This window comes from Brachyhypopomus gauderio, unplaced genomic scaffold, assembly GCF_052324685.1.
Source record: "Brachyhypopomus gauderio isolate BG-103 unplaced genomic scaffold, BGAUD_0.2 sc108, whole genome shotgun sequence".
Classification (NCBI taxonomy): Eukaryota; Metazoa; Chordata; class Actinopteri; order Gymnotiformes; family Hypopomidae; genus Brachyhypopomus; species Brachyhypopomus gauderio.
In genome coordinates this window covers 1-26,521 of record NW_027506929.1, presented here as the reverse complement: position 1 = coordinate 26,521, position 26,521 = coordinate 1, and the positions used below count along the sequence as shown (strand labels likewise).

Sequence of the window (26,521 nt, the reverse complement as noted above, 5' to 3'; positions counted from 1 at the left end):
GTGCTCAGGCCAGCGCGTCTCCACCTGCTCCTACCTGGGAAAGCTCCTCACCTGCAGCCAAAGTGCACCTGCCCAGGCTGCTCTGGGGACCCGCAGGGGGAGCAGCGCCCAGCTGAGCAGGACGTGGGGAGCGCGGGATCCGCTAGCTTAGTGGCAGATGGAGGGGTCGTGAGGGGTCGTGGAGGGTGTCGTGAGGTGTCGTGAGGTGTCGTGAGGAGTCGTGAGGAGTCGTGAGGATCGTGAGGTGTCGTGAGGAGTCGTGAGGAGTCGTGAGGGTGTCGTGAGGTGTCGGTGAGGAGTCGTGAGGAGTCGTGAGGAGTCGTGAGGTGTCGTGAGGTGTCGTGAGGTGTCTGTGAGGAGTCGTGAGGTGTCGTGAGGCTGTGCTATGCGTGCTCTCATTAGGGATTCAGAGTGTCCTGATAGTCCCCGATGGGGACAGCCACTGAACACAGTTCGTCAGTCTGTTCCCCAGGATGTCCCCAAATTATGTTACAAACTGAATGTTGACAATCTTTAAGGTCATGGGACAAAAATAAGCTTTGTTCTGATTGTTTTTATCTATAGTTTTTTTTTGTTTGTTTTTTTTGACTTATGAAACATGTTTATATTGTGGTGATTAATGGAGAAGAATTGTGGGTTGAACTCCACTCTCCCAAGCCTGTTCCATGTGCTGTAGGAGTGGTAGCATCTTGCAGGAACCCTCATGCAGAAGGACACAGAAGGTTTTTCATGTGGCCTTGTGATGTGCAGTAAAGTCCAACTGCAGTAAAGTACACATGTCAATATGTTCGACAGACTCCTGCATCAAAGGGATGACTTAGTGTCATTTTGAATGAGCAGGATTGTGAAGTCAGTGTCGTTCAGCTGACGTCACCCAACTGGTGTCACCGAGTTGGTGTTGCCCCAGGCAACGTGGAGTGGTCGACCCGTGTGCCACTTCGGACTCTCCCTCACGGCACCACAGGCAGCGGTGGGTGGGTGTGGCTTAGTGGGGCGTGGACCTCATTTTCCTTTAATCAAGCCAACCACCGCCACTGATGTATCACCTGGAATTTTGGGTTTGGCCACTTTGAACAGGTACCGCAAACGCGCAGCACTGAAGATACCACGAGAGCATGTGAGACACGTCACACGGAAGGACAGAATCTCTCGGAAACCCCCCCCCCCCCCCCCTGACAACGGGAAGCCGGTGTTTTTGTGTTATTCCGGTGTAACTGTGCGCGGTGTTGTTTACAGTGGCACAGTGCCAGGCCAAAGCAGAACGCGCCTCACAGCAGCGGAGGATCTCACAGAGCAGAAGAGCCGGTTTCCGCTCGCACCGTCCACCCTGGTGTGCGAGAGAGCGGCGCGTCCCCGTGGCTTTGGACCCGGCCGCTACCGTTTCCCCAGGGGCGAGCGTTCGCGGGTGTTGACCACAAGGCCACCCTGTGCCACTACGTGCCAGTGTCGGCAGCCGTTGACGGCCTGGTCCCGGATAAAGAGTTTGGTACGCTGTCGGCCCAATTAATGTTTAGCGTTGGGGAACAGAGCGGTTTTGGTTTCGAGGTCCAAAAATGAAGTGTGGGTAATATTTGTCAGTGTTGTTGTGCCTTTAGCTCTGAGTCACTCATCACGTAAGGTGGGAGGGAGAGTGAACGTGGAGTATCGAGGTGTTTGTTACAGCTTTGATGGTGGTGTAACTGCTCCATGTGGGGCGGGACACCGCACCGCCCTGTTTGACCATGGGCGTAGGCCTTTCACACCATCAAACGCTGATGCCAGGAGGGTGGTGTTGGGACGCTCCGCCCACGTGGCTGCGCTGCGTGACCCGGGGGGGGGTGGAGTTTGAGGGGACGCGGTGGTCATGTGAGGAGCTTGCCCACCACGCCTCCTGAGGACTGCGCTTCCAACAGGCTGCTTTGTCGTGTTCTCCGGTGTGTTTGTGTTTCCTCCCATTCAGCCTCGTGACTTTCTCAATATCTGAGTCTCAGCACCTCAAGGAGAGAGAGTGAGAGAGAGAGAGAGAGAGAGAGAGAAAGAGAGAGAGAGTATCTGTACAAGTGTGCAGAAGGGCGTATGTAAGCTATAGTAGCACAATGCTGGTAATGCACAAACAGCAGTCAGATGCCTCAGGATCACTTTAATGACTGTGCAAACATGTGGCTGACAATATTAAACTACTTCTCTTTGTTCCGAAGAGAAGGGCTTTATCACACCTATGTGTATTAAAAAAAATAACACTTGGCTTTGTGATCCACCCAGCCCTTTGTCTACACACTGAGAGAATGTCAACAGTCAAAACACGCTGACATAATGTAAGTTTGCTTATCTCTTTGTGTTTGTGCTGGGGACACAGAATGTTGGGAGAGCTCAGCTGTCCTTGACTGGGACTGGGTATTGTGGACGTGACTGCAGTGTTGGGAGTGTTCAAACTGACAGCTCTACACAAACGCACCATCACTGTCCCGTCTTATATTTGATGTCCTAGCTTTAAAATCATAACAATGTTTTACCTTTGATCATGACTCCTCACGTTTCGGTGTTATGGACACAAATACCAGGCCTGTCTGTGTTTTTATAGTGCAACACGTATCAGTACTTTGGCTGAAAATATATTTGCAGTACAATGATTTTCTATTTATTTTGTTTAAAATGTTTTTGTTTCTTTAACAAATTGCCATTAGTGCTGTGTTTTTACCTGAACATTGAAACTTCAAATATAAGAACACTTTCTGATTATGTCATTACAAACCTATTACATTTCGTTTTATTGACTAAATCAGGTGTGTTATTGCTCAATTATTACTGAAAAATTCATCAAAGTTCAACAGGCTTGTTCAGGGTGCACTGTAAATATGTTCTGGGTATACTCCAGTGTTCAGGGTGCACTGTAAATATGTTCTGGGTATACTCCAGTGTTCAGGGTGCACTGTAAATATTTTCTGGGTATACTCCAGTGTTCAGGGTGCACAGTAAATATGTTCTGGGTATACTCCAGTGTTCAGGGGTGCACTGTAAATATGTTCTGGGTATACTCCAGTGTTCAGGGTGCACTGTAAATATGTTCTGGGTATACTCCAGTGTTCAGGGTGCACTGTAAATATGTTCTGGGTATACTCCAGTGTTCAGGGTGCACTGTAAATATGTTCTGGGTATACTCCAGTGTTTCAGGGTGCACTGTAAATATGTTCTGGGTATACTCCAGTGTTCAGGGTGCACTGTAAATATGTTCTGGGTATACTCCAGTGTTCAGGGTGCACTGTAAATATGTTCTGGGTATACTCCAGTGTTCAGGGTGCACTGTAAATATGTTCTGGGTATACTCCAGTGTTCAGGGTAGTGGGACACAATCTGCCAGTTCAGGAAGTGGTGGGGACGTGTCCCCCATTATAAGAGAACTCCATTATCATCCTCAGCGTAAAGCTCCTTCTGGAGTAGAGCAGCAGTTGTACAGGGTGCTGGACAGATCTGGGATCTGCCCCCCCCTACCCCACCCTCATCACCTAACCCCACCCCTCCCCACCCTCCAGCAGGCCTGGGACCAGTGGACAAAAAACAGCAGCAGCCTTGCAGGCTGACAGGTAGATCAGAACCCAGGCCTGTGTTTCAGAGGCCTTAAATACCTACACAAACAGTAGAAACCACCTCTCTCTCTCTCTCTCTTCTCTCTCTCTCTCTCTCTCTCTCTCGCTCCTCTCTCTCTCTTCTCTCGCTCTCGCTTCTCTCTCTCTCTCTCTCTCTCTGTCATGTACACACACACACACACACACACACACACACAGGCCCTGCAGGTGACCCACCCAGCCCCCCAGCGTGTTCTGCGTCTCTGTGTGCTCTACCTGCTCAGTGTGCCTGCAGGGCTGCCTGGCCTGCCTGCTCCTCTCAACAAATTGCTGCCTGTTACAGGCTTTAAAATGCCATGCTGCTTTAATTACAGTATTTACCTAATAGGCTGGAACAACAGCCGTGTCCACACAGCAGGAGGGTCAGGTGAAGCTGGAGATCAAACACCTGGCAGAGCTTAAAACACACACACACACACACACACACACACACACACACACACACTGGCTGTTTTTAATAGAGACTCACTCATTTGTCCCAGTTTTCTCTCTCACTCTCTCTCTCTCTCTCACACACACACAGTCTCACTTTGTTTCTTTTTCATCCCTTTCTCCTCCTTCTCTTTTGTCTTCGTTTTTAATCCCTGATGAGATTTTCTGAACTTCTCATCTGAGTGCAAAAGAAGGTTTTAATCACTCCCATATTTCACACATTTGAGCACATTTGAGCACGGTTGAGCACGCTTTGAGCGCTTGAGCGCTTTCTGAACCAGCACACAGTGAGAAACATCTTGAGATGTTTCTGGAATTGCTGTTTTCGGTGTAGTTCTAATCCACGATGAATTGCAGACATAATTAAAACGCACAAGTACACAAATTACCTTGGCAATTACACGGGTTCTCCCTCCCCTCAGGTATGATGGCGTGTTGTGTCATGTTCGGAGTGACGGGCAGCTGAGCTGGCAGAGTGCTCAGCAGGTGCTGTGTGCGGCTTCTCACATACTCCACATTCTCACTCTGTTTGCACCCTTCAACCAAAATGTTAACCCCCCCCTGCGGCCCCGCCCTTGCTTTGAAGTACATTTGTTAATCAAGTTTCCACAGAGGAGGAATGTGTTCAGCTCCTTAAAAATTAGTGTTCTGCCCTGAGGTGTGAGTCATAACTACTAAGAATATGAGTCAGGCGGTGGTGTGTGATGATGGATGCTAGATGATAAGAAGGTCTTTTCTTCTAAAATGACTGATTAGTATATGTATATCTAGTTCTCTCTGTGTATGTAGGTCTGTGTCTTTCATTCTGTTGTTCTCTCTGTTGTGCAATCGATCTGCGTTTTTCTGGCTTGACTCCGCCCCCTTTCCACTCCTCCTTGTTTGAAGTTGTTACTTCAGAACAGTGTTTCTCCTCAGTAATCATCATGTCACTGTCAGGTGAGCCACAATTATGTTTATTGCTTGTTTAATTTGGGCTGTGTGTTCACCGTCCTGTGGGGTTAGCGGTCATTCTGAACGGACTTTCCCCTTTACGTTTGAGCACCTCTCTAGCTGGGAAAAGCTGCAGAACTTTGAGTTCCTGCGTGAACTCTTCCCAGACTGGCTTGACACACGAGTTTTGCTTTTGTCTGTCAGAGGAGAGAGAGATCTGTAATGACAGAGAAATGAAAGCAAAAATGTTTGTAATAAAAAAAGGAGCTAATTGAGAGCAGTCCAGCCTTTATGGGTTTGTAACTGTTCATAGTGGTTCTGCTTGAGCTCGTGGTCTGGTGAGATGCCCGGACCAGCCCGCAGGACCCCAGTGTAGGACAGAACGGTGCAATTCTCCGCCCCTGTAATTAGCCGAGCTTGTTTGGCCCGGCCCATTGTCACCTGAAGACAGGTGGGATGTGTGTGAGACTGTGCTGACCTCCATCATGTGGCTGGGGTGAGGGGCAGGGCGGGGAGTCACTACGGCCATCACGACTAGGCCATTCATCAAGCCAGCTATTGCACACTTCTCTGATGCCCGCAAGGCTTGTGTGTGTGTGTGCGTGCGTGTGTGTGCGTGTGTGTGCGTGTGCGTGCGCGTGCGTGCGTGTGCGTGTGTGTGTGTGTGATTGTTTTACAGGTATGTTTCACCTCACAGCACGTTTGTTGTGGAACTGTGTGTCTTGCCCCCATCTGACACGTGTAAGTGGAGTTAGCGTTCCAGCCTCCCCAAAAGCCCCTTCCTGATCACGCCAAGATTTATGGGCCCTCACACACCCGCCTGTGACAAACTGCAGGACTCACAACCTCGTAACCTCTCTCCCTCAGGCCTTTCTCTCTCTCTCTCTCTCTCTCTCTCTCTCTCTCATGCCTCTATTTCTCCTCTCTGCTGGCGTAAATAAACACCATTATTGTGAAAAGCTGCAGTGTTAGAAGCTGCACTGGAGTACATCACAAAGACGGCATCATTTTGTCCAGTTTAGTGCGACAGAGTTTTTTTGGTCTTGTGTCAGGCACCTGACTCTCGCCCTCTAACACAGCCCTTGTATTACCCCAAAGCAAACGTTTGTTTTAGCTGCAGCCGGTGGAAGTGGGTCGGCGGTGGTGGTGGTGGGTGTGTGGGTGGGTTTAGCGTCCCACCTGGTGCAGCCCAGGTGGGGTGGCCTCTGGGCGGCTGCACCCCAGTAGATCGTCTAGCGCTGACATTTGTTTGAGCGAACAGGGCCTGCTCTAAAGACCTGTCTGGTGACCTCTTCCTCCTCCTCCTCCTCCTCCTGCTTCTCCTAAGCTTTTTCACGTTCGTTTGAACTAGGCTTGCGTGTGCTCGTAAATTAGCGCCAGCGTTGACGTCCGGCCACGGTTGTTCCCCAGCCTGAGGCAGGAGCCAGAAACGGGTGGGTGGAGTGTTGGGTAATTTGTTGCCCAGCTAACAGCAAAACGAAACCTCCACCTGGTTTAGTGAACACCCCCCCACTCCACCAATCATGCGGGCTGTCCACTGTGGGCAGGATCCAGACGGCTGCTCCGGCCACATCAAATGTCCCTGGCTGGCTGTCTGCGCACCCCCTAAACCCACCCCCCACCCCCTCAAGCTCCAGACCTGCTATCGCAGTCCTACTGGCCAAGAAGCATGTGGGAGACACCGTCTCTGCCTCACACTCAGGAGCCATTTAAGGGGCTGTTCACTGGCTGCTGCGTGTTTCATGTGGTTTAAAAGAGCTGTTGGTGTGCAGATGGGAGCAGACCTCCCTGTGCAGGAGACCCAGAGGATCCCCACCAGGAGGCCACCCATCTCATTGTTGGGAAACGTCTCACAAGCCACCGCCCACATGCTCAGAGCCTCCAACACGTACATTAAGGCGTTTTTTTTTTTCCACAGCCATTAATTAGGGAAGCCAACGGATCAGATGGTAGTTTTATTAGCTTCTTCTAATGAAAAGAACATGTGTCATATGTTTGATGTGTCACACATAGACACGCACTCTTGTAAAGGCCTTTAGACAATAGAATGCAGTAAGGGGTGGTGTGGTTGGGGCGGCCCTCTTACAGAATGAAACGCACCCACATACATGCACAACACACACACACACGCGTGTACACACACATGCGCGCACACACACACACACACACACACACTGCAGGCCTGAGGCTGTTTTGCTTTCACAACTTTGTCATATTTCAGTTGTTGCTCATTTGAATTCCGTTCAGATCAGTTTTGCTGGGCTGTTTTCCCAAAGGCAACACAACATTAGAAGAATGGTCCAAAAAAATGACAAAAAAAGAATACAATCAGAAATAAAACATAATTTGAACAAGCCCTCTTACAGTTTGAATTCACAACGTCAACAAAATGAGCCGCTCATCTCGGATCACATCGCATTGTTAGGACATTTTGTGTTCCAGCTGTATAATGTGACACTGATTACTTCAGATCGTTCAGATACAGCAGTAATGGGTCGAGATTTTGCACCTTTTTCCTCACAGTTTCTTAAACCCTGTCCACTTACCCTTGAGGGTTTGGCCGTTTTGATGAATGACCTGTTCTACTGTGATCCTGTGTAGCGAAGTGGAAGTAATAAGAGTTCAATAATATTACTATATTACTGAATTTCGATCTGTTTAATCTTCCTAACCTGGAAGATTACTAATTACTGGGTAATTGCTTAATACCGGAATGCTTTTATCGTCGTGTTGCACCTCGTGTTGTGTCATAATGTGTTGGTGACATGGTGAATTTGAGCTTAAGATTGTGATACTGGACACTGAAGACACCTTCAAAATCTTGTGGTGTATTTGACACCAACATAAACCAGAACGGTGCCCCTCCTACTTCAGTGTTTACTGAAACAGCATGACAATCATGACAATGGCAGGACTGGCACTCAGTTTCTCGACATGACTTCGGCATTTATGAGGGTGTGGTCATATTGCAGAGGTCAGAGGTCATTCATATGGCTGTGTAGAAAGTGTCTTGTTGGGATATTGTGAGCGTGATTGCGTACAGCGTTTGTGAGCCGTGATTAGTGTTTATAAACCACACGACCTGTTTTCTCATGACCAGTTTGATCACATTCCATGGATGTACCCAATCAAGGCCCTCAAAGCAAGCAACTTCACACCTGCGGAGGAGTTACCTGGATGTCCACTTTTCCACCTAACTTCCACAGCCCAACAGCGTTTAACCCCTCTTTTGTACTCCTAAGACATCATCTCCTTTATGCAGAAAAGGCCCCGCCCACCCCTGAAGCTGCACCCTTCTGGCCAGGATGTGGTGCAAACCTCTGCTTAATGCTCTAATCAAACGAGCCCATTTGTAGCATCGGGCGTATAAATGACCTCCCACCGCGCTAACCCGATAAGCATCGTCTCCCGTCTGGGTGCGAGGCGTTTCCTGCCCGGCCTGGAGCCCACATTCATCAGGGTAATTGGCCTGCAGCGTAACACCGAGGTCGTTATTACGTGCATTTCCGCGCTGTTAAAAGCGCCGCGCCTCTTAACGCAGGGCCATCCTCGCGAGTGTCCGGCACATCATTACACGCTAAGCGCATGGATCCACACTCGTCGATAAGTCCGTTTTGCGATACGTCTGCGGGCAGGGAGGGGGGCGGGGTCAGGGTGAGAGACAGAAGATGGGGCGAGGGGTGGGATTACTCGTTTTGCATATATCTGGATCTTTTCTCTTTGGCTCAGGCTGTGATTGGCTTTCCGTTGCCCCTGCCTTCTCAGCACACGCCCAGAGCGAGGGGGTGTGGGGAGGGGGTTAGGGAGCAGATCGATGGCGAGAGCATTACAGTAAAACGTATTGATCAGACAGCACAGGAGGCGCAGGAAGAGTGGGAGATGGCCGGGTGATGCAATGCTTAAAGGAATTTATCCTCTGACTTCTGCATTAACCTCCTATTGACTGCTTTGGCGGTCCATAATTAACACTCACTTTAGCTAAAGTGGTTAGTTTCTGCACCAGACCGGACTGGACGGCGGTGTGTGTGTGTGTGTGTGTGTGTGTGTGTGTGTGTGTGTGAGGGAGACAAAGAAGGAGAATGACAGGAGCAAGGGAATGAGAGTTGAAGTTCAAGTGCTGTGTGTGTATGTGTGTGTGTGTATGTGCCAGAAAGACTGTTAGTGAGCAAGCAAGCCCCACTGGACCCACAGGCGATAGAATCGGAGATACCTTTCACATTAGCATGCTATTTCAGCGGCTCTGGCAGTAGGACTATAGACTTTCGGGGCAAATTGAAATGAGTGATTGTATTGGCAATCTGTGGTGAGTGCGGGCCAGATGGGAGAGTCCCAGTCTGAATGTGAGAGGGGTTCATCTGTGCGGACACCACACACGCGTTCTGGGCGCTCTGGCTTTGACCTTACCTGCTTTACTTTGAGATGTGTGAGTGTGGGTGGGCAGGTGAGGGTCTAAGTGTGTGTGAGTGAGTTTCGATACATGCGTGTATACATTTGCATTTCTGTTGCGGCAGAAATAGCCGCGACGTCGAGCTGGGGCTGACTGGCGAGTGTATGAACGGGATGGTGTTTGTGAAAGATGGGTGTGAAGGGGTGTAAACGAACATCAACCGTCCCGCCACAACACCACAACACCTGCTCGTTGCAGTCGGTGGGATGCCTGCCACGTTGCTAACGGAAACGTATCTCATCGCAGGTGTTCTCCCTCCACGGCAACAGCAAGGTCATTGCTGTTTAATTTCCAGGGCCTTCACACATTAATTATGTATTGCACAGTCCCTTCCCACTGTCCCCATGGTGCCACACTTACCGCAGAACGACCTTTTGTGTGTGTGTGTTTGTGTGTGTGTGTGTGTGTGTGTGTGTGTGTGTGTGTGTGTGTGTGTGTGGCAGCATGTCTGTATGAGTAATCATGGGTTTTTGGGTGATCATTTAATAACATTGAGGGTTTGTGTGTGTTCATGTTGGGATGGTATTTATACACATATTGTGCCTGTTTGCACACACATTCTGCTCCTTCCTGTAATTCCCACTTGAATAAATGGTGGTTGAGCATCTTCTCACCCTGAGCCCCCGGACCCAAGGTCACCTAATCAGATTATTTATGAAGTGATGTGTAGCATAATGCTACTTAGCCCATGTTAACAGCTGCTGGTATCAAACCCCGATGCAGAGTCTGGGAGATATATGGCCATGCCGTGTTAATGTCATCTTGGGTGTGTGATGTTGTAGCTATTGAGAGCCGTGTGGGCACAGACGTAGCACTTAGGAGGACAGCCACTCCACCATTAAGAGGCCCTTACAAAACATGGAACCGCAAACAGTGTGTGAGAGGGGCTGTCCCCTGAGCCATTTAGTCCCCTGGGGCCATCCATAACCTCTTCATCTGGAGCTCTCCAGGATCAGCAGGCAAGAGGGGAGACTGCGGAGAGAAAGTGTGTGTGTGTGTGTGTGTGTGTGTGTGTGTGTGTGTGTGTGTGTGTGTGTGTGTGTAGTAGCACGTGTGTGTGATAGAGTATGCCATCAACCCTTTTTATGGTATGTAATTTGGAAGGTAGTTGCCCCACCAGAGAACTGGCCTTTACTTCCAGGTCAAAGGTCATAGACATTCATTATCACAAGGCCCTGATTTATAGCATGTGCACACCGCCGCATTCTTCCCCGCATTTCTGTGAAGTTACGGAGGTGTTTTCAGGCGGTACATGGCGTAAAGATGGCAGTGTGCTGTAATGAGCTCGGGCCCCAGGTGAGGGTCAGGACCAGCACAGGTGTGCCCCGCACGACACCGCGCTCACATTCCTGGGCCATCGCTCAGAGGCAGCGGTGTCGTTCTCCAGCACAAACAAACACACACACACGCCCTTAACTGTGTTGCCTGAGGTTTTGAAGTCGGTGTCGTTAAGAGAACAGGACTTGTGCGTGGGACCGCCCTCAGACTCTTCACATGTGTGTGAAGATCAAAATAAACTGTTGACACACAGAGGCACACAGAACATCAGAATACTTGTCTATTACCTAAATTGTGGTAAACACACACTCTTAATCTTTTCCTAATCTTGTGTTTGTGCCTTATACAGATGTATGTGTCTGTATGTCTGTAGTTCTTTCTGATTGTGTGCTACATGGTCTGAAGTTGTCTGTAACTCTCGGATTGTCTGTAACTGAGCTGTATATGTCTGTAGTTCACTGTGATTATGCTATATGTGTCTGTAGTTCACTGTGATTGTGCTGTGTGTCTGTAGTACACTGGTTATGCTGTATGTGTCTGTAGTTCACTGTGATTGTGCTGTGTGTCTGTAGTTCACTGTGATTGTGCTGTGTGTCTGTAGTACACTGTGATTGTGCTGTGTGTCTGTAGTTCACTGTGATTATGCTATGTGTATCTGTGGTACTCTGTGGTTATGCTGTATGTGTCTGTAGTTCACTGTGGTTATGCTGTGTATATCTGTAGTTCACTGTGGTTATGCTGTGTCTGTAATTCACTGTGGTTATGCTGTGTCTGTAGTTCACTGTGGTTATGCTGTGTATATCTGTAGTTCACTGTGGTTATGCTGTAGACTTCACTCTGTGCCTTGCCTGTGCTGTTGTGCCCCTGCAGATGCCAGTCAAGTCTGGCACAGACTTTGCCACCAGAGGAGGCGCCCATCGACAGACCATACTGGAGCAGTGACGACTCTGACATGCCCCTGCCCTTTGACCTTTCTGACATCATCAGCCGTGTGGAGTCCCTTCTTTGGAGGTAAAGTTGGCTACAGGAACCTACAGGTTGCATCAATGTGTGAAAGTGGGTTAACAAGCTTATACATATTTGGAGTAACTCTGTTATGTTACTGTTGCTTGGAATCTCACACACACACACACACACTCACACATATATACATGCACACGCTCACGCAAAAGTGATCAAACAGAAATGTTACATAATGCCGCTCAGACATTTGAGCTACGTGAGATATTTTCACATGCATATAATACTGCGTTGCTTTTATCAGTAGACACCGACACACTCTAGGAATTCCAACCATAAACCTGCTTTAACGTTGCCCCCTCTGGCCAAGTGTGAGCGAGCAGGACGGGGAGACAGTGGGAGACGCGTAGATCAAACACGTCCCGCTCTGCTGTGTCCCTCTGCAGGATGTAAAGACTCCGTCCAAGACCAGGACATGGAGGAGAGGTGGAGACAAAGAGTCTGACGTAGCATGAAGGAACAGTTGCAGCTAACAACTCAGACCTGGTTTTCTGGTTACCAAACACAGAACACACTCACACACACACACACACACACACACACACACACACACACACACACACACACACACACACACACACACACACACACACACACACACACATACACACACACACACACACACACACACACACACACTCACACACACACACACACACACACACACACACACACACACACACACACACATACACACACACACACACACACACACACACACACACACACACACACACACACACACACACACACACACATCCCCAGACAACACATACACAAACCACCAGACTCCACCACCGGACGGATGACCGGTTGGATGGACAAATGTGCAACAATGGTGAAGCCTAGATGTGACCTCTCACCTCACCACCCATCTCCCCCATCTCTGTAGTGCTTTAATGGAAATGCATAGTCAACATTTCAGCCATAGCATCCACCACGTAGTCATCTAGCTGTGAATGTTTTGCCATTCCGTGTAACCTATGTTAACAAGCCTTGTCTAACGTTCAGCACATATACACAGTACACACTGCGCTTAAAACTGCTACCCCCCCCCCCCCCCCCTCACCTCACCCCTGCTAGTTGTCTGCTGAGCTTCTGAGAGAAAGAGTAAGATAGGATCCTAGCAACCAGGATATGAGGTCATGGGCCACAATGACTTATGATGTCATTAGGTGTCATGTGTGTGCTGTAGTCTATAGTCGTGCGCGTCAGTATTCTGTCATTATTGTGTGTTTGCTCTTGTGTGTGAAAGTTTGCACTTGTATGTGGTTTTGTGTGCGCGCGCGCGCGTGTGTGTATGCATGTGTGTGTGCATGTGTGAGCAGTTGTATCTGTGCATGCATGAATGCACATTTGAGAACTGGAAGATTAGTTATTTGTTTGGGTGTGTTTGGCCAAATGATTGGCGTTGTGTGGAGTTTCATGTGTAAGTGGGTGAAGAGGATGTTTGAGTCTTTGCTGTGATGCTATGCCCACATGAAATGTCCTGGTTGGTTATTTTGAAATCAAACATTTAATGCAAACTTTAATAAGTATAAAGGCTCTATTTAAAAATATTTGATTTTCCCCTTGAGATGTTTGAAAAAGCCAAATGTCTTGCAGTATTCAGACTGTCATGAGATGTTGCATTGCAAATCATGTGAACGTAGCTTAAATATGCGTGTGTGTGTTTGTGTGTGAGTGATTTTGCGCTTGTGTGTATGTGTATGGGTGTGTGTGTGTGTTTGCCTTACCTCTGTGTGTGCTTGTGCCCTTGCAAACACACGGCCATGAATGTGTGTTCTCCCAGGTTGAGTAATGTTAATAGGACCAGAACCCGGACTGAACCCTTCCCTCGCTGCTCCGCGTAGCTCTGCCCGCTTAGTTGGTGTTTAAGGCCTCATTATTCTGTAGGCTCCACTATCTCTACCCTGCTGGAGAAGGAACGTGCGATCATCTCCAAACAGCTGCCATGTTGAAGAAGGAGATACACAAGAACCACAGTTAAACAAATGAAGGAAGAGAGGAGTTCTGAGCTGCCGGCAGACGACTGAAGCATGTGTGTAAAGACGAGTGAAGCGAGTGTGTAAAGACGAGTGAAGCGTGTGTGTAAAGAAGAGTGAAGTGTGTGTGTAAAGATGAGTGAAGCGTGTGTGTAAAGAAGAGTGAAGCGAGTGTGTAAAGATGAGTGAAGCGTGTGTGTAAAGAAGAGTGAAGCGTGTGTGTAAAGATGAGTGAAGCGTGTGTAAAGAAGAGTGAAGCGTGTGTAAAGATGAGTGAAGCGTGTGTAAAGATGAGTGAAGCGTGTGTGTAAAGAAGAGTGAAGCGTGTGTGTAAAGATGAGTGAAGCATGTGTGTAAAGATGAGTGAAGCGTGTGTAAAGATGAGTGAAGCGTGTGTGTAAAGACGAGTGAAGCGTGTGTGTAAAGACGAGTGAAGCGTGTGTAAAGATGAGTGAAGCGTGTGTGTAAAGACGAGTGAAGCGTATGTGTAAAAATGAGTGAAGCGTGTGTAAAGATGAGTGAAGCTTGTGTAAAGATGAGTGAAGCGTGTGTAAAGACGAGTGAAGCGTGTGTGTAAAGACGAGTGAAGCGTGTGTGTAAAGACGAGTAAAGCGTATGTGTAAAGCACCAGAACTCTAAAGAATGACTGTTGGAGTCGGGCTCCCTTCATACGTGGATGGTGTTTCTGTCGTCAGTGTTACAGTAGAAGACCTGTGTTAGCACATGCGGTGTGTTTTATACCTTTCAGGTTTTAGAGATACTGATGGTTGCTACGTACATGCTGTTTTGGTTTGTATTTTTAAACAGTGTTTATTTTCTCTCTCTCTCTGCATTGTTCCAGTTTTTTTTTCTTTTTGCGCTCAAAGCCTGCTGCATTTCTGAAAGCGTTGTGTGTGTAAAGCACTAGCTATACTAGAAAATAAAACATATCCTGTTTTCTCCCTGCCTGTTGAAGTCTTTAATGAGTGTCAGAACAGTATGCACAGTGGTCCAAACATACAACTCCACTTCCAAAAACTCCCGTTTGCTGGAACAACTTCACTAAGCTCCTTTGATACTGTGGCACACAGCTAGAAAATCTTCTTCAGCAGAAGTGGTTGTTTGCCAGTGTGGTGATGATGTACGGAGGTGGCAGGGTCAGTGAGCAGCAGGGGTCAGACGGTAACAGGGGTCAGTGAGGAGACAGCAATGAGTTATGTCTGTATGGAACAAACGTTTGTTGTGTGTTTACATATGAAATATGCTATGGTCATGTGATATGTCACAGCACTTAAACAGTTAAGTGAATCATATGCAGGCTGGGTGTTTAGTGTATGTCAATTTAAATGATCAACTTTTAATAGCCTCCTGGACACCTTTGAATCCATTTTAACCAAATATATTTGGTCACCTGGAGGGCCAGCTACACACTCAAACACACACATTTTAAAGACTCATAGGCATTTGTAGTTATGGTGATTTTTAAATTAAATAACTTTTCACTATGTATATTTGTTGCTGAATATTTGAGAAATGTATAATATTTAGTTCATGCAAATCACCATTAACCTTTTCTTTTGAACATTTGCATTATTGTAGTGTGACGTTTTAAATTTATGGCACAACACCTGTGCAAAGATTCAAATCCAGTAATGCCAGTCATGTGTTGTAATAGTAAAATGTTTTACAAATGTGAAAATGCTGATTAGACAGATGGTGACCAAGCCCTTGCCTGCTGCTTTGATGACTCAAGCGTTTTCTGAAGTTTCTCTCCATTCCTGTGATATGCAGGTGCTCTCAAATGTATTCTGGCTAATTATCATTTATCTCCAGGTAAGCTCTGACCAGAGGGCTGACCACTCTGAAAGCCACAAGCACCTGTTTATGGGTCCCCACACTACCCACTACTACCTCTGTAAATTCCCCAGGAGGGAAAAGATGATCCCAGTACCAATGTTTAGTAGTACCAATTTGTTGGTACCAAACCACCTGCCTTGTGTAGGTCCCCTTAGAGCCCCCAAATATCTCTGACCTCTGAAGGTGTCCTGTGGTATCTGGCACCAGTACGTTAACAGCACATCCTTTAAGTCCTGTAAGTTGTGAGGTGGGGCCTCAGTGAACCGGACTTATTTTTCCAGCACATCACAGATGCTCCATTGGACGGAGATGTGTGGAGTTTGGAGGCCAAGTCAACATCTTGAGCTCTTTGTCATGTTCCTCACATAATTCCTGAACACTTTTTGCAGTGTTGCGGGGCACATTACCCTGCTGAACGAAGCCACTGCCCTTAGGGAAAAGTATTTCTATTCATTCTAACAGTGTTTAAGTAGGTGGTACATATAAAAGTGACACACATGAATGCCAGTACTGAGCATTTCCCAGTTAAGCATCACACTGGTTGCCTTCTTCTCCCAGTGCATCCTGGGGCCATCTCTTCTTCAGGTTAGTGATACACACACACACCTGGCCTTGCACATGATATAAGAGAAAACATGATTCATCACACCAGGTCACCTTCTTCCACTGCTCCACAGTTCAGTCCTGATGTTCATGTGACCATTGTAGGTGCTTTTGGCTGGGGTCAGAGGTCAGCATGGGCACTTAAACATCAAGAACTGACTGTTCTCTTGATGCCTAGTAAATCCTACCCCTGTTATTCACTTCACCTGTCAGGGTTTTATGTTGGTGAGTGGGTGCGTGTTTCATCTTACTGTGTGAACCGTATATAGAGACCACCACAGTTTTCAGACACATTCCTGGTAAATGAAACGTACATCTCTCCCAAGCCTACACCTTTCTAAAGTGCATTTAGTTCTATGAGAAGCATCCTGGTCAGCTACAAATCTGATTTGCTACAATAAGGAAAGCATGGATATTATGTATAGAAACCTGAGCTAAGTCTGGAGCACAACAAATCTGACCATTGACCCTGGAACTGAGTGTTCTGTCCACAGTGTTTCCTTTATGTGATTTCCTAAAAATAGAACACTTGTGTTTCCATCTAACACCAGAAATATAGTATATGTATGGTTAATTAAATATGCAGTAATTATTGGTTAGCTTGTTGTTTTCCCATCTGTAAATAATGTAATTCAGGGACTGTAGAGCACACTGAAGCTTTTACACTAGTCTTAGCCCAAAACTCAGGTAACAGGTGTGTGTGTGTGTGTGTGTGTGTGTGTGTTTCTTCTCCTACCTGTCCTGTCTCCAGGTCTATATACATACTGATGAGTTGGTTGCTCTGTGTGACAGCAGGTCCCCAGAGTGTGTGTGTGTTCCCTGATGATAAACACATTCACTCCGTTAACTGCTAGTGAGTGGGTCTGTCAGATCCATGAGTATCCTGGTTAACATGTCCATTCAGTGCTGCCATAGCAACACCCTTCAGTGTTCTGCGGGGTTAGATGGCTACCCAGGTGTCATGGCTGCCTCTACTATGCCAGAGCATGTGCGGTGAGGACCAGCATGGGGGGTTGATCTTGATAGATTATTATTGATAGTTTGAGTTCCCCTCTATCCCATATACGTCCTGCTAGCAGAAACAATCGTTATCTTATTCAGGGATCAGTAGTTTAGATCATTTCTGTCTTGCTCAGTATTCATTCTTACCTAAGTATCCACATTAATGACCTCTAGTTTTTACTGTAGACTAACAGCATTTCAGTATGAAGAAAGACAGAGAAGGGCGGATTCATTGAACATGGGGGTTTGAAGTGACCCTAGAGAATAACTTTGTCTCTGGGATTACTTAGTGTTGTCCTTGGAATCTGTGATCCTGTGATCTCATATGTGTGTGTGTGAGAGAGAGTGTGTGTGTGTGTGTGTGTGTGTATGAATATATAAGAGAGTGATAGAGGATGTGTAAAAAAAACACATTTTCCTCGACATGGGCTCAGATGGTGATGTGGAGTGTGTGGGATACTAAGACCAGTGTGTGTGTGTGTGTTTGCTCTTGTGAAAGTCCCTTGAAGAACCTCCTGTGAGTCACTCCTTGATGTTTTTGGCTCTCAGCTGTGTGTGTGTGTGTGTGTGTGTGTGTGTGTGTGTGTGTGTGTGTGTGTGTGTGTGTGTGTGTGTGTGTGTGTGTGTGTGTGTGTGTGTGTGTGTGTGTGTGAGTGAGTGTTTGTGTGTGAGTGAGTGTTTGTGTCTGTGGATGTTTTCTGAAGTCCTTCCACTGGCGGTGGTCACGTGTCTGTGTCTGTGTCCCCTGTGAGGGGCACATGCAGTCACACTCCCATCCTCTCGGACGGGATGGAGTAGTGGCCTGACCCAGTTCCTGTCCTCTCCCTGAGTACTGGCACCCGGTGGACCCAGAAAAACCTCAATCACACCATAGACCCTAAAAGTGACCACCAGCCAGGCCACCACACACACACACACACAAACACACACACCCACACACATGCGCGCACATGCACATATACAGACACATAAACCCCTCCCCCAGCACAAACAAGGCCGATGCTACCAAGGCTCTTTGTAAGAGTAAACATTTATGGAGCCAGTGTTTGCAGCCTATGGTGGAGTGGTGGATCACAACTACACCTCCTTCAGCCTCCACCTGCCCACAACTTCAGTCTGCCTGGCTGGAATAAAGCCATCTCCATCTCATTGAAAGTGGATGAAAGGTCTGCTTAATATCACTGGCCTGTGTGTGTGTGTGTGTGTGTGTGTGTGTGTGTGCTCCTTCTCCAGGACAAGCATTTCAAGTCTCTGTGCTTCCCCCCTATCCCATATATGTCCTTATCATGTCTAATGCCTTTTCTGGACACAGGCTGGAAGAAAGACGTCTATTAGAGGAGCATTAAGATGTCTTGATAGGCAGCCTGCTGAATGAGACAGAGTGAGAGAGAGAGTGAGAGCGATAGAGAGATGTAATCACTGTGAGAGGTATTCACCTTATCTACTCCAACCTTGAAGGGTATCTACGTCTGAGGACTTCTTCCTCTCCACAGCACCCCCCCACACACACACACACACACACACACACCCCACTGGGCTCCCCTCTCTGCTCCTTGATTGACAGGTGCTGTAATGAGGCCGTGAATAGCTGTGGGCTCCAGCCTTCCAAATAACTCGTCCGTCAAATTACACCCCGCCCCCTGCTGCTCCCCCGGTGGCCTGGACGATCTATTTATTTGTCTGTTTATTTGCTTGGTTTAAATATTTGGTGGGGAAAATATTGAATTTTTGTCCCCCGGTCAGAGTGCTCATATTTAGTTAATAACGAGAGTAGAGGAGGTTGTTTGCTCTGAGAGGAGAGGAGGGAGCAGGGTTCGGGAGGGCAGCTTGATTTAAGGAAGTCCTCGGAGAAAGGAGACGACCTCCTTCCCCGGCCGCCCAGGCCACTCACACTACCTCCTCCTTCTCTCCTCCTCCTCTCCCCTTCTCTCCTCTCTTTCTTCTCTCCATCTCCTGTTCTGTCTCGCTGTGATTTCTGCTAGCTTTAACATTCACCGTTTAGAATGTCCCATCAGGAAACATAGATGAGCCTGTTCTCCACCCGTTCTCCACCCGTTCTCCACCCATTCTCCACCCGTTCTCCACCCGTTCTCCACCCGTTCTCCACCTGTTCTCCACCCTCTGGTTCCTGTTCTTCTTTCACACTTTCTGCTCTTCCAAAGGAAACCTGTTATGTCAGGATGCTGTGGGTCTTCACTCTTCAGCTTTATGTCAAGATAGAGAAACGAAAGGCAGATTTGGGTTTGATGACTATAACAGGAGAGGATCTGGCGAGGCCTTCAAGGGAGAAGATCTCTAAACGCTCTCTGGACACATGTAGACTCGGCCTGCCTGGACACACCTCCTTCAGCCTCCACCTGCCCACACCTTCAGTCTGCCTGGCTGGAATAAAGCCATCTCCATCTCATTGAAAGTGGATGAAAGGTCTGCTTAATATCACTGGCCTGTGTGTGTGTGTGTGTGTGTGTGTGTGTGTGTGTGTGTGTGTGCGCTCCTCCAGGACAAGCATTTTAAATCTCTGTGCTTCCCATACATGCCTTTATGTTGCACAGAGATTTAGGGGCTGAACAGTGTATGTAAACGTCTCGGTGCAAATGTGTGAACCCAGAGAATTGACGGTCCATTCAGAGAAGTACAGCGGTGTGAACCTTGTGAGTGCAGTGAGGATGATGGGGTTGTGGAAGACAGAGAGGGAGGAGAGACATGTGTCTGGGTGTGGTCTGTGCTGTCCGACCTCCTGCTGATGTGGGGTGTGAGCGGGTCACCCCACACACCCCTCTCTGCATGTTGCTGTTGAGTTACCCGTGGCAACACAAGCCCGCTGCTCATCAATACAGTCGATCGGCTAACGCTTTCACTCCTGAACGAACTGACAGTAGTGGCCTGGGGGTCTGCCCCAACAACCCCACATGCCCCGCCCCTTTTCTTTTAAAAAAAAACACATATATCATAGAGAGAGAGAGAGAGAGAGAGAGAGAGAGAGAGAGAGAAAGAGAATAACTTGTGAGATGAGTGCCTTCATATGCCTCTATCAGTAAGTTAATAAGTACGAGGCTCCACCCAGCGCATTGATTCCTGTTTTAAAGGCTGTTTAGTCAATACTTCTCCATCTGTCTCTCTTAGCTCATAAATGAAGTGCCCAGAATCGACTAGCCTGCCTGTCTATAAAAGCCAACATACTAATGAAGACTTGCTCACGAGCACTGGCATGCACACTATATGCATACATGCTAATCGAGACAGAGGCGCACACACACACACACACAAACACACACACACACCAATCATGATAATTGCCTACTGGTCTGGTTGATTTTAAATACCTCTTGTCAGCGCAACGGCAGCCATTCTGGTTTCATAGATTTTTTTTCCTACCCCCCAACCCCACCTCTCTCTCTCTCTCTCTCTCTCTCTCTCTCTCTCTCTCTCTCTCTCTCTCTCTCTCTCTCTCTCTCTCTCTCTCTCTCTCTCCTCCAACGACTGTGTAGGTCAGCTTTAAAGGTTGTGTCTGCTCATTTGTCAGACAGCACTAGCCAAAAGCATGCGGGTGCCCACCGTTCGTCATCTCGATCAATTATGAATCATGCATGCGGTGCTCGTGTGCTTTAGGCTGGCCAGTGCACTTACTCATTGAGGCTGCTCAATACGTCAGCCTTGCCTTCATCTCAATAGTGGTGAATTAATGTTGCCATTAACCTACTGTAGATACATCTGATAAATATGTATCCGGATGCAAGTCCAGCGAGTGGGAAAGTTGTTTGCAGCACAAGTTGCAGTTTGGCACGTTGTGGGGACCAGCGTATCATGTTAAATAATCCTTCCTGTTCCATGACGCCCCTGTTTCGCTGTGGTCAGGCCAGTCAGGAAAGGGTTAAAACCGTCGCTCTACAATCCTTCACATCAGCTTCTTTGCCTCATATGAGGTTAAATGAGGTCATTGCGAGTCATTGTTGGTTTGTAACAGTGACACCACACCCCCCACAGCGAGCGTGTTTTCATCTCCTCAGATGACAGCGTTTCTCCAGGAGAGCGGAGATGTGCAGCCATCTTTGCAGGTCTGTGTGTGTGTGTGTGTGTGCGTGTGTGCGTGTGTGAATCAGTTGGGATTCTGTCATTCCTCATGTACACCTGGAGGAAAAGTGAGGTCAGGGGTAAAAGGTGAAAGTTAACCTTGGAAGTGGGGAAGTGGTTTATTCAAACTGAGGACATTGCAAGGGTGTGTGTGTGTGAATGGGTGCGTGTGTGTGAATGGGTGTGTGTGTGTGAATGGGTGTGTGTGTGTGAATGGGTGCGTGTGTGTGAATGGGTGCGTGTGTGTGTGTCTGTGTGTATTATCGGGAAGAATGATACCTCTGAAGTTCTGCTGGACTGAGCGTCATGTGGTGGTGTTGTGAAGACCATGGACTCTCTTTTAGGCCCAGGTGGTGTGTGTATGTGTGTGTGTGTGTGTGTACATGTGTGCATTTGTGTACAGAGTAAAAAGAGTCGTCTGACAGTAACTCTTCTTTCCTCTGTGCTGTTTCCGGATCAATCCAACTCCCAGCATGCACTGCATGCCTGACCTCAAAGCTAAACACAAGGACCACACTATAAAGCACACACACTGAGGCACTGGACCTTGAAGCTCCACTCAACGACAAAGAAGAGAATCATTGTATTATGGAGCGTGTGTGTGTGTGTGTGTGTGTGTGTGTGTGTGTGTGTGTGTGTGTGTGTGTGTGTGTGTGTGTGTGTGTGTGTGTGTGTGCATGTGTTCAAGGGGGAGAGGATATTGTTGTTCAGCATACACATCCTTAGTAGTCTGGGTGTGTATTTAGCTGTAGGCTCTTTCTCTGCGATGAGAGAGAGACAGCTAGAGGAAGACAAGTCTGTCTGCCTTCACCAGCTTTGTTCATACTTCACTCTCTGTGAAGGGCAATGGTACTCTCTCTGTGCCCCTCTCTCCTTCTCTTCCTCTCTCTCCTTCTCTTCCTCCCTCTCTCTCTCTCCCTCTCTCCCTTGTTCCTTTGCTCCTGTTCTCTGTCCGGGGAGTCATTATTGCTTTGGTGAATATTTCATGGCCCTCAATACATCTGAACAGACACCTGCCAACCTCTCTTATGCGCATGCATACACACACACACACAGACACATACACACACAATCATACACACACAGTCATACACACATTCAAAAGATCACAGATCAAAATAGCACTCTTCTGCAGCTCTGCCCTGTGTTCGTCTCACACACACGCACACACACTCACTCACACACACACACACACATGCACAGATGTAATGCTGCATGCTTGACAGAGGGTTTCTTCACTGATGTGAGGGAGAGTGCCTCTGTTGTCCTCTCACTGGCTACTTCTCTTTGCTGTACAACGACTGAGAGCTTTTCCCGCCGATGTCTTAGATTCTGAGATGAAAAAGGAGCTTCACAAGCTGTCTCTCTCTCTCTCTCTCTCTCTTTCTCTCTCTCTGTTTATGTGTGTGTGTGTGTGTGTGTGTGTGTGTGTGTGTGTGTGTGTGTGTGTACGTCTGTACGTCAGTGTGTGCATGTGAGATACGATCTGAGACCGAATGTGAATACTAACCTGCTCCTCGCCCCCATTTCTGACCTTGAATATGCCTGGTTCTATCTCTCTCTCTCTCTTTCTCTCTCTTTCTCTCTGCTCTTCTCTTACAGACCAGTCTTGCATCACACTGTAACGCTCTTTCTTTATCTTGCTATCATGTCTGTAGTGTTTCTTTCCCTCTTTAAAAGACTGAAGGAAAAAGTTGCCAATAAAATATTCAGCTGTGATTTAAGCACATCTTGTGATTGAGCATGTGTGTGCGTGTGTGTGTGTGTGTGTGTGTGTGTGTGTGTGCGTGTGTGTGCGTGCGTGTGTGTGCATGTGCGTGCGTGTGCGTGCGTGTTTGAGCGAGAACCCTCATCCATAAGTCAGAACACTCTGGTCATCTCCAGGTTTCCTTGTCAAGTTGGCAGATGGTTTCGGTGCCCATTTGAAGTGTGGATCTTCTTTATTCCACAACAGCTTTGAGAAGGCCTTCCCACAATCCTCCACACCTCTCACTACCCATAACCAGCATGCTCCCAGAAGGCTTGTGTGCAGCAACACACGCTAAAGTCTGCCTCCTTGATTTCACTGACCACTGATCTCTGACCCCTGCCTTTCATGTTCATGTTTGACTGTTATGGTGTCCACACAAAGGTGTTCTCGTGAACACTCTCACAAGCACACGTAGGTGGAGAGGTGTTCTCGTGAACACTCTCACAAGCACACGTAGGTGGAGAGGTGTTCTCGTGCACACTCTCACAAGCACACGTAGGTGGAGAGGTGTTCTCGTGCACACTCTCACAAGCACACGTAGGTGGAGAGGTGTTCTTGTGAACACTCTCACAAGCACACGAAGGTAAAGAGGTGTGCACACTCGAATGCTTAAGTCTTTGTCTAAGTTTGCAGGAGTGGTTCTCCAGAAACAGTGCGTGTGCATCCTCAGCGAGGATCCTGAGGTCCTGTGAGACAGAGAAAGAAACAGAGGGAGAGAGTGATTATGTGAAATGTAATGTTTGATTCCATTCCATGGTTCCTGGTGATTAGACGAATAAATGTCAGTCCTATTTTGGTGAGATGGAGAAATGTGTTCAAGGACAGCTGAGAGACAGTAGAAAGGAGAGAAAGGAAATACCTTCAGATTAGCAGATGAGTGGGCTAATCCCATAATCTGGGCCAAACAGGGGTGAAGAGAGGTGGAATGAGGGAGAGGCATGACTGTGTCCATCCTTGGCCAGCTCAGAGCAGGTCAAGGGCATGTTGTGTGTGTAAGACAGAGAACAGGAGAGGAGAAAGATGAGAATTTCTGAGTAATAACTTTATTGATTTGAATTCCTCTTTATCCTTTTGGCTACTTTTTCCCGCTGTCTGAGAGGGACCTGTAGTGCCTGTAGCTGCTCCTCCAGGACTGCAGGTGGTGCTGCGTTCGCTTTGCAGACACCCAGCAGCCATTCCAGGCCCACGTTTGAATTCAGAAAAACATGAATGTTCCAGTGAGGTTTGGGGGGGATTATAAAGCACATTTATAAGGTTAGAGCACTTTATTAGCTGCATTAATGGGAATAGAAGTACTCCATACAGATAGTAAAGTGTGTGTGTGTGTGTGTGTGTGTGTGTGTGTGTGTCCCCTGACAGAACTCCTTACACTCACATCCCTGTAGCAACTCATCAGGTAACTCACCTGCTCCATCTGACCTGCCATACCATACTCAGAGAAGCACAAAACATATGGCTCTCTCTCTCACACACTCTCTCTCTCTCTCTCCTCTCTCTCTCTCTCTCTCTCTCTCTCTCTCACACACACACACACACACTCTCTTCTTTTTCTTTCAGCTTTTTTTTCTCCATCTTACTGTTTCTTCCCTTATCATCACTCCAGGAGAGTGGAGTGATAAATATTGAGAGCAGTTTAGAGTCGATCCATCTAGCAGAGGATTTGTTTCAATATTGTTTGCAATGAGCCCAACCTTCTTTCACCAGCCTGCCACTCAGACAGGAAGGGGGCGGGGCCTGGGACCTGGGACCGCCCCTTGCTTTGGTTCAGCATCTACTCATGCTCCACATGCAACTGACAACAACATGCAACTACAACAACTGGGAATTGTGAGAAAGAAGTGGATCATTGAGGATCAGAGAATAGAACAGTGGAACGGTTTAATCCCAGGTGAGTCGGACTGTGGATAATCTCAGATAATCTGTTCTTCGGCAGGTTGTGTCTTTGTGTTTTTCGTATGTTGTTGCTACAGCTTTTTCTTTGGTTCATAGAAGTTCTGGACCTCCCTGTCCACCCTTCTCCTGCTCACTGGTGGAAACGTCTGGAATATTCAGTGGAGAAGAGGAGACAAGGTGTAAACAGCTAAAGGAAAGAGTGATGGAAAGGAGAGAGAGAGAGAGAGAGGTGAAGGAGTACCTGTACTCAGAAGGAAAGAAGGATGCAGAAGGAGAAACAGCAGAGCGGTATAAATGGGTTTGGAGAGAGAAAGAGGGATGAAAAGAACTGGGGTGGGGGGGGGGGGGGGGGCTTGGGCAGCCTGAGAGGAACAGCCAAAGGGCATGAAGAATCTTCTCCCTCTCCATCAGACCCTCATGACTATTACATACTGCCCTGAAAACTCTCCCTTCCTCCCTCCCCCCCTCTCTCTCTCTTTCTTTTTCTCCATCAGCCTGTCTGTCTTTTCTTCTTCTCCTTTTGGTCTCAGTGTCTTCTCCTCTTCTTCTCTTTACTTGTTATTGTTTCTTCTTGTCAACAGTTCAGAGTTCTTGATTTCCTTTTAATCAGTTAGTGCTCAGCGATGTGTCAGAGTTCGCTTAACAAGCACGAAAGCAACAAAATCTGTCTCTCTGTCTGTTTGTGTCTGTCTGTTCCTCTATCTGTCTGTTCCTGTTTGTCTGTTCCTCTGTCTGTCTCTTTCAGCTGCTCCTGCAGATGTGAGCAGGTCCTGGATGGAGGAGACAGCTGCATGTGTGTGGTGGATGTGTGTTTCACCACCAGAGACCTGGCTCTCCTCGAAGACACAAGCTGGGTTGAGTGTTTGGCCATGTGAGGGAATGTTAGAGACAGGTCTGTTACACACACTCAAAAACACACACACACACACACACACACACACACACACACACACACACACACACACACACACACACACAAGTCAACAAAAGACACCTGGGCATTCTGTTCCATCTACATTAAAAAAAAACCACGATCCAAACACATCCTTCATAAGTGTGTGTGTGTGTGTGTGTGTGTGTTTGTGTGTGTTTGTTTGTGTGTGTGTGCATGCTCGTGTCAGTGTGACTAACCTAATTTTTCTCACCAACAGAGCACTAAAGGTGTATAAATTTCATTTCTTTATTTTGAAATTCACCCAGAGCAATTCAATAAATCGCGTCATGAAACAGAAGTTTGGAACTGAGCTCGGGGATAACATGCAATGAGATCTCAAATAAATCTGATCAATGACTCCATGAGCCAATAGACTCTGAGTGCTTCTCCTGTTGCTATGCTGCCGAGTTTTAAGCATTTGATCGTGTTAGTCAGTTCGGTCTCACTTCACACGAAGCCCTGAAGACACCTTCCTCCAAACAGCACGGCCATCTACAGTAAAGACATGAGGACACCTTCCTTCCTGAGGACACCTTCCTTCCTGAGGACACCGTCTGTGTTGAAGCTCCCTGTCCTGCTTGCTACTACACACCCATGTTACGCTCGGTATTATACAGACTACTCAAAAAGTACATAACCATCTGCATTCAGTTTGTGTCTTCACTCAGATCCCTGTCTAGCAAGAAATGAATTAGAACAGAAAGGCCCGTCCCCTCCACCAGGGGGTAGAGGGCTGAG

At 47.6% G+C, this 26,521-nt stretch overlaps 2 long non-coding RNA genes across 3 annotated transcripts; both read left to right on the top strand.

Annotated features, from left to right (window-relative positions):
• Window positions 1-8,685: 8,685 nt before the first annotated feature.
• Window positions 8,686-14,633, top strand: LOC143497372 (uncharacterized). The gene is made up of 2 exons (XR_013125864.1): window positions 8,686-11,700; window positions 12,096-14,633. It is a non-coding gene; the product is annotated as an uncharacterized LOC143497372 (long non-coding RNA).
• A 5,906-nt stretch (window positions 14,634-20,539) lies between these two features.
• LOC143497373 (uncharacterized) lies at window positions 20,540-26,515 on the top strand. Of its 2 annotated transcripts, XR_013125866.1 has the most exons (4): window positions 20,540-24,352; window positions 24,661-24,844; window positions 24,946-25,137; window positions 25,595-26,515. It is a non-coding gene; the product is annotated as an uncharacterized LOC143497373 (long non-coding RNA). The 2 variants fall into 2 exon arrangements; XR_013125865.1 differs by having other exon boundaries at window positions 20,540-24,844.
• Window positions 26,516-26,521: the final 6 nt, after the last annotated feature.